This window comes from Sabethes cyaneus, chromosome 2 (assembly GCF_943734655.1).
Source record: "Sabethes cyaneus chromosome 2, idSabCyanKW18_F2, whole genome shotgun sequence".
In the NCBI taxonomy this organism is placed as follows: domain Eukaryota; kingdom Metazoa; phylum Arthropoda; class Insecta; order Diptera; family Culicidae; genus Sabethes; species Sabethes cyaneus.
Window position 1 is genome coordinate 85,708,226 of NC_071354.1, and position 10,016 is coordinate 85,718,241.

The window sequence follows — 10,016 nt, forward strand, 5'->3', positions numbered from 1 at the left end:
CTAAATTTCGGTGTTAAAATAGTAAGTTTTAAATTCTCCGTTTCAAAATTTATGTTTCAAAATTGCGGTGTTAAAATAGCAAAAGTTTTAAATTTTCAGTTTCAAAACTTATGTTTCTACATTCGAGCGTTTGCCTAGTAAAAGTTTTATATTTTTAGTTTCAAAATTACATTTCTTAATTTCAGTAAGTTTTAAATTTTTCAGTTTCAAAATTCATGTTTCTAAATTTCAGTATTAATATAGTAAATTTTAAATTTTTAGTTCCAAAATTCATGTTTCTAAATTTAAGTGTTAGAATAATAAGTTTTAAATTTTCCCTTTCAAAATTTATGTTTCTAAATTTCAGAGCCAAAATAGTAAGTTTTAAATTTTCAATTTCAAAATTTATATTTCTAAACTTCAGTGTTAAAATAGTAAGTTTTAAATTTACAGTTTCAAAATTCAAGTTTCTAAATTTCAGTGTTAAAATAGTAAATTTTAAATTTTTAGTTTCAAAATTCATGTTTCTAAATTTAAGTGTTAGAATAGTAAGTTTTAAATTTTCCCTTTCAAAATTTATGTTTCTAAATTTCAGTGTTAAAATAGTAAGTTTTCAATTCTCCGTTTCAAAATTCATGTTTCAAAATTTCAGTGTTAAAATAGTAAGTTTTAAATTTTTAGTTTCAAAATTTATATTTCTAAATTTAAGTGTTAGAATAGTAAGTTTTAAAATCTCCCTTTCAAAATTTACGTTTCTAAATTTCAGTGTTAGAATAGTAAGTTTTAAATTTTCCGTTTCAAAATTTTTGTTTCTAAATTTCAGTGCCAAAATAGTAAGTTTTAAATTTACAGTTTCAAAATTCATGTTTCTAAATTTCAGTGTTAAGATAGTAAGTTTTAAATTCTCCGTTTCAAAATTTATGTTTCAAAATTTCAGTGTTAAAATAGTAAGTTTTAAATTTTCAGTGTCAAAATTCATGTTTCTAAATTTCGGTGTTAAAATAGTAAGTTTTAAATTCTCCATTTCAAAATTTATGTTTCTAAATTTCAGTGTTAAAATAGCAAAAGTTTTTTTTAGTATCAAAATTTATGTTTCTAAATTCTCCAGTGTTTAACTAGTAAAAGTTTTAAATTTTCAGATTCAAAATTATGTTTCTAAACTTCAGTGTTAAAATAGTAAGTTTTAAATTTTTAGTTTCAAAATTCATGTTTCTAAATTCAAGTGTTAAAATAGTAAGTTTTAAATTTACAGTTTCAAAATTCATGTTTCTAAATTTCAGTGTTAAAATAGTAAATTTTAAATTTTTAGTTTCAAAATTCATGTTTCTAAATTTAAGTGTTAGAATAGTAAGTTTTAAATTTTCCGTTTCAAAATTTATGTTTCTAAATTTCAGTGCAAAAATAGTAAGTTTTAAATTTACAGTTTCAAAATTCATGTTTCTAAATTTCAGTGTTAAAATAGCAAAAGTTTTGAATTTTTAGTATCAAAATTTATGTTTCTAAATTTCTGTGCCAAAAGAGTAAGTTTTAAATTTTCAGTTTCAAAATTTATGTTTCTAAATTTCGGTGTTAAAATAGTAAGTTTTAAATTCTCCGTTTCAAAATTTATGTTTCTAAATTTCAGTGTTAAAATAGCAAAAGTTTTAAATTTTCAGTTTCAAAATTCATGTTTCTAAATTCAAGTGTTAAAATAGTAAGTTTTAAATTTACAGGTTCAAAATTCATGTTTCTAAATTTCAGTGTTAGAATAGTAAGTTTTAAATTTACAGTTTCAAAATTCATGTTTCTAAATTTCAGTGTTAAAATAGTAAATTTTAAATTTTTAGTTTCAAAATTCATGTTTCTAAATTTAAGTGTTAGAATAGTAAGTTTTAAATTTTCCGTTTCAAAATTTATGTTTTTAAATTTCAGTGCCAAAATAGTAAGTTTTAAATTTTCTGTTTCAAAATTTATATTTATAAATTTCAGTGCTAAAATAGTAAGTTTTAAATTTACAGTTTCAAAATTCATGTTTCTAAATTTCAGTGTTAGAATAGTAAGTTTTAAATTTACAGTTTCAAAATTCATGTTTCTAAATTTCAGTGTTAAAATAGTAAATTTTAAATTTTTAGTTTCAAAATTCATGTTTCTAAATTTAAGTGTTAGAATAGTAAGTTTTAAATTTTCAGTTTCAAAATTTATGTTTCTAAATTTGAGTGCCAAAATAGTAAGTTTTAAATTTTCTGTTTCAAAATTTATATTTCTAAATTTCAGTGTTAAAATAGTAAGTTTTAAACTTACAGTGTCAAAATTTATGTTTCTAAATTTCAGTGTTAAAATAGTAAGTTTAAAATTTTCAGTTTCGAAATAACTGTTTCTATATTTCAGTATCAATTTTGAGTTACAGATTTAAATTAAATTTTTAAATCAAAATTTAAAATTTTGGCTTTTCGTTTTCTTATCCATTGAATTGTTTGTTTTGATCTTTGTTCTTCGTATGTTATGATATTTCTTCGTTTACTTTTGTTCTTTGCTTCTCTACTCAACTGTTTCGAAAGATTTTGCCAATTGTTCAATTATTTTCTAAATTTTGATGTTTATAATTTAAATTCTGAGTTTTCTAAATATCCAAATTTTAAATGACAATTGAAAATGTAACAAAATTTACACATGTCTACAGACCGACATTCAGTTACAACATTTGCATAACAAAATGTACACATACAAACAGATACACATTCATTCATACAAAAACATAATACGCCCAGACATACAACACCAACACAACGGGTTGCAAAAGAGTCCGCCTCCTCGTGGTGCAACCTGGGTAACGCTAAATGGACTCATATTAAAATATAATAATATAATGTTTATAATAATATATGACCTTCCTTCGATTCCTTCGATTCTCGATAACACCATTCGTATAAGAATAATTCTTGGAATTCACCTCAATATCATAAGATTTACGAAATACCCGATCATAAACTTGTGTTCTGTTTTCATTAATTTTAAATAAATAATTGCTTATAGTAATTGTACGAATATCAAACGCTCATGCCCTTTTTATCCCAGCATCGACCAATCACGACTGTGGTAATGCTCTTCGGCAGAGGAACTATGCCATTAGCGCGAAGCATTTTTAGTCCACGAGTGTTGGTGGCTTTCATGGATAAGCCTAGGGTATCCGAGTCGCTCTCTACACACATCAGTACATTTATAAAGGCAACATTAAGTTCACAAAGTAATAATATCAAATGAACTATATGAATGTACAAGCGAAACTTGTGAAATGATATTCGTGCAAAACAATAAGCATGTTAAAGTTCCTTAAAACATTAATATATCGCTTTTTAATAGCTTAAGTTTATGGGAAACACGTGTGTCCCTTTTTCAGCAAAAAGAAAGGATACACAAAAGGGAGGAAGTAAGCCTCCAAGGATCCGTCCGGATGTTGAGTTCTGTTGGAAAATATCATGCGCTGAGTTAACTCTGAGGGTTTTTTATCAAACCAGGTGTAAAATTTGATCACAGTGCAGCTATAGTTTGTAGCAGGCAACAGCGGTATTGTCTAATCTATTCTTTATTAGCATGAGCATTGGATAATAAATAATAAATAAATAATAAATCAGTCCTAAGTTTATTTATTTATTTATTTATTTATTATTTCTTTCATCTGACCTCTAAGGCCTCAATGAAAATTGGGGGTGGGGAAAAGCCCACCTGAGGTCGACCCTCAAGTGCGCGTAAAAACCCCACCATCTTTTGTCATTGCTACAAAGACGTTACAAAATTCAGTCTTACAAACTATGTACAATACAATAACTAACATTTAACAGATTTAAATAACATATTTTGAACTAAGAAACGCACATTACAACATTTGTTTAAGTCTGTTTTTAAAACTAACACTCGATAAATTAAAGTCAAACAGTTCAAAGGCATTATTGAAGACGTCACACATTCCCCTAACGGGTTCGTTTTGACCGTATTCGGTGCGGTGGAAAGTAAGGCGCAGAAAATCTCGTGACCTTAAGGTTCTGAGGGGCACATTTATATTAACTTGGGAGAGAATATTTGGGGCGTCTATTTCACCGGTTAATAGCTTTCCCACGAAAACGGCTTTGAAGATATTCCGTCTCTTTTCCAGTGTGTCGATCCCCAGTAGTCGACAACGGTCAGCATAAGATGGCAAGTGGTTTGGATTCTGCCACGGCAGAGACCTAAGAGCATAGCGTAAAAACCTAGCTTGAACAGCTTCAAGCCGGTTGATCCAAATTTCGGTATATGGACTCCAAATTACTGCTGAGCTCTCCAAAATGGAGCGGACTAGAGAAAAATATAACGAACGTAAGCAAAACGGGTCAGTGAACTCTCTGGCGATTCTCATTATAAAGCCAAGGTTTCTATTCGCGTGAGCTATGATGTGTGAATAATGATGCTTGAAGGAGAGTTGTGAGTCAAGCAGTATACCAAGATCTCTGATTACTGATACTCTTTCGAGTAGTTCTCCAGATGCCATATAGTTCCACAGAAATGGATTTTTCTTGCGCGTAAAAGTAATCACAAAACACTTTGATATACTGAGGGTCAGTAGATTCCGTAAGCACCAGTTACAAAAACAGTCCAAGAACCGTTGCAGCTCAATGCAGTCCGCTACAGTTCGTACAACAAGGAACAGTTTTAAATCATCAGCATATATAAGTTTACAGCCGGATGGGATACCGAAGCAGACATCGTTGAAATATAAGGAAAACAGTAGCGGTCCTAGATTGCTCCCCTGAGGAACACCGGACAAGCTAGCGAAGCTGTATGACTCAATGCATCCCAATTTGACACTTAGTGAACGGTCAACTAGGTAAGATTTCAACCAATCAGTAAACTGAATTGAAGCTCCTAGACGTTCAATTTTAGCTAACAGTATTGAATGATCAACGCGATCGAACGCAGCCTTCAAATCGGTGTAGATAGTGTCTACTTGCGCACCACTTTCTATGTTTCTAATGCAGTGGGATGTAAACTGAAGTAAGTTTGTCGTTGTCGATCTACCAGGGTAGAAACCATGCTGATCCGTGGAGATATAGGACTTAAATTCACGTAAAAGGACATTGCCAACTAAAATCTCAAACAATTTTGATCCAGCAGACAGCGATGTTATTCCTCGATAGTTAGCTATGTCGTGCTTATTTCCTTTTTTAAACACGGGAAACATCACTGATTTTTTCCAGCAGTCAGGAAATATTCCTTGCGACAAAGATTTGTTGAATATCATTCTCAGTGGGATACAAAGCGCCGTTGCACATCTTTTTAGGATAATGGCGGGAATGCCGTCTGGACCAGCTGATGCAGAGGGTTTTAATTTTTTAATAGCATCCAGTACATCTTCGTCAGTAAAACTGAAGCTACTCAAGTTTATCATATTAGCTTAATACTGTTTAAGAGCACGCGTTTTACTGTCTGTGATCCAAAATTAACGGCCCCCAGATAAAAAGAGCAATTACACAAGTTTTCAACTTTGTCACTGTATGCAATCGTGCCTAGATTACCAGTGGGATATAACAATTTTATTTCTGTATCAACGAGTTATAAAATAAAACCCAAATATAATCCCAAAAGTCAAAAACGATATGAAATGAATGGGGAGGGCAATTAGGATGCGTCCAACATAGTTCTTGCCATTCCAAGTTCCTACCTAGCGCCATCACGTGATCATACCCGGTAATGCTCTATCCTTAAGATTCAGTAGCTAAGCTAGGAGATGCGATGTTCCGTGGTTCCCAGTTTTCTGATCGCATAATTGTGGTTTCGGGCAGACAGCTGATCCACTCAGCCCTGTTGATAGGTAGGCTCTAACATATATTATTCTAAATATTTGTTTCGTTCCAGCTCCTCAAACACCTACTATACAGTGGAAACATTGACCGTAACATTTTCTAATAATGTACATGGATCTAATATCCACGATAATAATGTACGACTGACGGAAACTCAAATGACGCAACTGTATCTGATTCGAAAGACTACTGGTGAAATCGTTTTATTTTTATCCATATTTACTTGATTTCATTATTTCATTATGTGATAAATTCATTATATGCATTACACTCAGTTCTTTTTTACGCAGTTTATTATTACCATTTTTGAATTTACGCGGTTTTTTATAACGGTTTTTGAATTAATGCGATTTGTTCGGCGATTTTTACCTTTAAGGGATTTTTCGGCGTCTTTTGTATTTTAAATAGCTTTTTCATTGATTTTTCAATTAACGCGTATTTTGTACGATTTTTCAATTAACACGGTTTATTTTATAACGATATTTGTATTAAAGTGGTTTTTACATTTTCCGAACTAACGCGGTTTTTTAAATGGTTTTCTTTTACGCGCCACGTATCTCCCGTGTAAAAAAGTTGATAAATGATGAATTCATGGAAGGATCAGAATACAGAGGCATCATGTGCGTGAAAGAAAGTCAACCGAAATCACTACGAGGAAACTCCCGGAGGTCTGAAACAATATTTATGTTACACTCTTCGAACAAACAAACCATTACGTGGGTTAGAGCTGGTGCAACGAAATTAATTATGGAATGGATCCTAATGCTGGAAGGAGACTCTTATAATCCCGAAATGTGCACAAGTGTGTCCACTCAACAACCCCTGTTGGCCCTTCTGCAACAACTTTAGTGTGAAATTCATCTGACAATCGAATTGCATCTACTGCATCTACTGTACAGCCGTGAATCGTCCCATTTTCTGTGGAGTTTCCTATATTAATTGGACTGTCATGCGATTCACGGCAGTTTATAAATGGAAGTGTTATGCGATTCACGGCAGTGTAAGTCTACCCACATCACTGGCAGCACATTGAACTGATGGTAGCTACTCCCCATACTAACATAAGCATATAAATGAAAAATTGAAAGGAAAAGGCACAAAACGACTTACCGAAACAATCCTCAAGAAAAATAGAATGTGGCATTCCTCCCGGTGACTTCAGAAGTGCCGCCGGTGCTGGGTTCACTGTTTGGACCAGGGTCAGTTTCTTTAGCGAGGTCACGTGCTTATCACGCATTAGCTGCACGATGCCGATTCGCCGGGGGAGGTAAAATAGAAACCGAATTAATAATTTAGAACTGGTTGTACTCGATAACTAAATTAATTGCTTTCGATTTGCTATAAAAATGGTTGTACCCAATTGGAAATGGTCGCGGTTCTTTTAACGCCCATACTGGCTCAAAATACATCCGAATGTTCACCCAAGAATTCGTCTCGAAAAATCATTTCATTTGATACCCCATTTGCCAAATATCTCTAAAGAAAATAACATAACATAAAAGTCATGATTGACTTCCGATGGAACCGAAAACGAATATTGCGGAGTGTTCACATTGGCTCAAAATACATCCGAATGTCACCCCAAGTATTCGTCTTGGAAAGTCCTATCATTTGATGCCCCATTTGCCATATTTCCAAAGAAAAATCAAAATGGCCAGCTTTGAGTTCCGATGGAACTGAAAACGGGCATTCCGGAGTATCCACATTGGGTCAAAATACGTCCAAAAGCCCACCCATGGATTCGTCTTGGAAAATCCTGTCATTTGATACCACATTTGCCATATTTCCAAAGAAAATTTAAAATGGCCAGCTTTGAGTTCCAATGGAACCGAAAACGGACGTTCCGGAGTGTCCACATTAGCTTAAGATACATTCAAATGTCTACCCATGCATTCGTCTTGGAAAATCCTGTCATTTGATACCACATTTGCCATATTTTCAAAGAAAAATCAAAATGGTCAGTTTTGAGTTCCGATGGAACCGAAAATGGACGTCCCGGAGTGTCCACATTGGCTCAACATGCATCCAAATGTCCACCCAAGAATTCGTCTTGAGAAATCCTGTCATTTGATACTCCATTTGACATATTTTCAAAGAAAAATCAAAATGGCCAGTTTTGAGTTCCGATGGAACCGAAAACGGACGTTCCAGAGTGTCCACATTGGCTCAAAATGCATCCAAATGTCCACCCAAGAATTCGTCTTGAGAAATCCTGTTATTTGAAACCACATTTGCCATATTTTCAAAGAAAAATCAAAATGGCCAGTTTTGAGTTCCGATGGAACCGAAAATGGACGTCCCGGAGTATCCACATTGGCTCAACATGCATCCAAATGTCCACCCAAGAATTCGTCTTGAGAAATCCTGTCATTTGATACTCCATTTGACATATTCTCAAAGAAAATCTAAAACGGCCAGTTCCGAGTTCCGGTAGAACCGAAAACGGACGTTCCGGAATGTCCACATTGGCTAAAAATACATCCAAATGCCCACCCATGAATTCGTCTTGGAAAGTCCTGCCATTTGATACCCCATTTGCCATATTTTCAAAGAAAAATCAAAATGGCCAGTTTTGAGTTCCGATGGAACCGAAAACGGACGTCCCGGAGTATCCACATAGGCTCAAAATGCATCCAAATGTCCACCCAAGAATTCGTCTTGAGAAATCCTGTCATTTGATACCCCATTGGACATATTTTCAAAGAAAATCTAAAACGGCCATTTCCGAGTTCCGGTAGAACCGAAAATGGCTTAAAATACATCCAAATGTCCACCCATGAGTTCGTCTTGGAAAATCCTGTCATTTGATACCACATTTGCCATATTTTCAAAGAAAAATCAAAATGGCCAGTTTTGAGTTCCGATGGAACCGAAAACGGACGTTCCGGAGTGTCCACATTGGCTCAAAATGCATCCAAATGTTCACCCAAGAATTCGTCTTGAGAAATCCTGTCATTTGATACCCCATTTGACATATTTTCAAAGAAAATCTAAAACGGCCAGTTCCGAGTTCCGGTAGAACCGAAAACGGACGTTCCGGAATGTCCACATTGGCTCAAAATACATCCAAATGTCCACCCATGAATTCGTCTTGAAAAATCCTGTCATTTGATACCACATTTGCCATATTTTCAAAGAAAAATCAAAATGACCAGTTTTGAGTGCCGATGGAACCGAAAATGGACGTCCCGGAGTGTCCACATTGCCTAAAAATGCATCCAAATGTCCACCCAAGAATTCGTCTTGAAAAATCCTGTCATTTGATACCCCATTTGACATATTTTCAAAGAAAATCTAAAACGGCCAGTTCCGAGTTCCGGTAGAACCGAAAATGGACGTCCCGGAGTGTCCACATTGGCTCAACATGCATCCAAATGTCCACCCAAGAATTCGTCTTGAGAAATCCTGTCATTTGATACCCCATTTGACATATTTTCAAAGAAAATCTAAAACGGCCAGTTCCGAGTTCCGGTAGAACCGAAAATGGACGTCCCGGAGTGTCCACATTTGCTCAAAATGCATCCAAATGTCCACCCAAGAATTCGTCTTCAGAAATCCTGTCATTTTATACCCCATTTGTCATATTTCCAAAGAAAATTCAAAATGACCAGCTTTGAGTTCCGATGGAACTGAAAACGGGCATTCCGGAGTGTCCACATTGGGTCAAAATGCATCCAAATGCCCACCCATGAATTCGTCTTGGAAAGTCCTGTCATTTGATACCCCATTTGACATATTTTCAAAGAAAATCTAAAACGGCCAGTTCCGAGTTCCGGTAGAACCGAAAATGGACGTTCCGGAGTGTTCACATTGGCTTAAAATACATCCAAATGTCCACCCATGAGTTCGTCTTGGAAAATCCTGTCATTTGATACCACATTTGCCATATTTTCAAAGCAAAATCAAAATGGCCAGTTTTGAGTTCCGATGGAACCAAAAACGGACGTCCCGAAGTGTCCACATTGGCTTAAAATACATCCAAATGTCCACCCATGAATTCGTCTTGGACAATCCTGTCATTTGATACCACATTTGCCATATTTCCAAAGAAAATTCAAAACGGCCAGCTTTGAGTTCCGATGGAACTGAAAACGGCCATTCCGAAGTGTCCACATTGGGACAAAATGCATCCAAATGCCCACCCATGAATTCGTCTTGGAAAATCCTGTCATTTGATACCCCATTTGCCATATTTTCAAAGAAAAATCAAAATGGCCAGTTTTG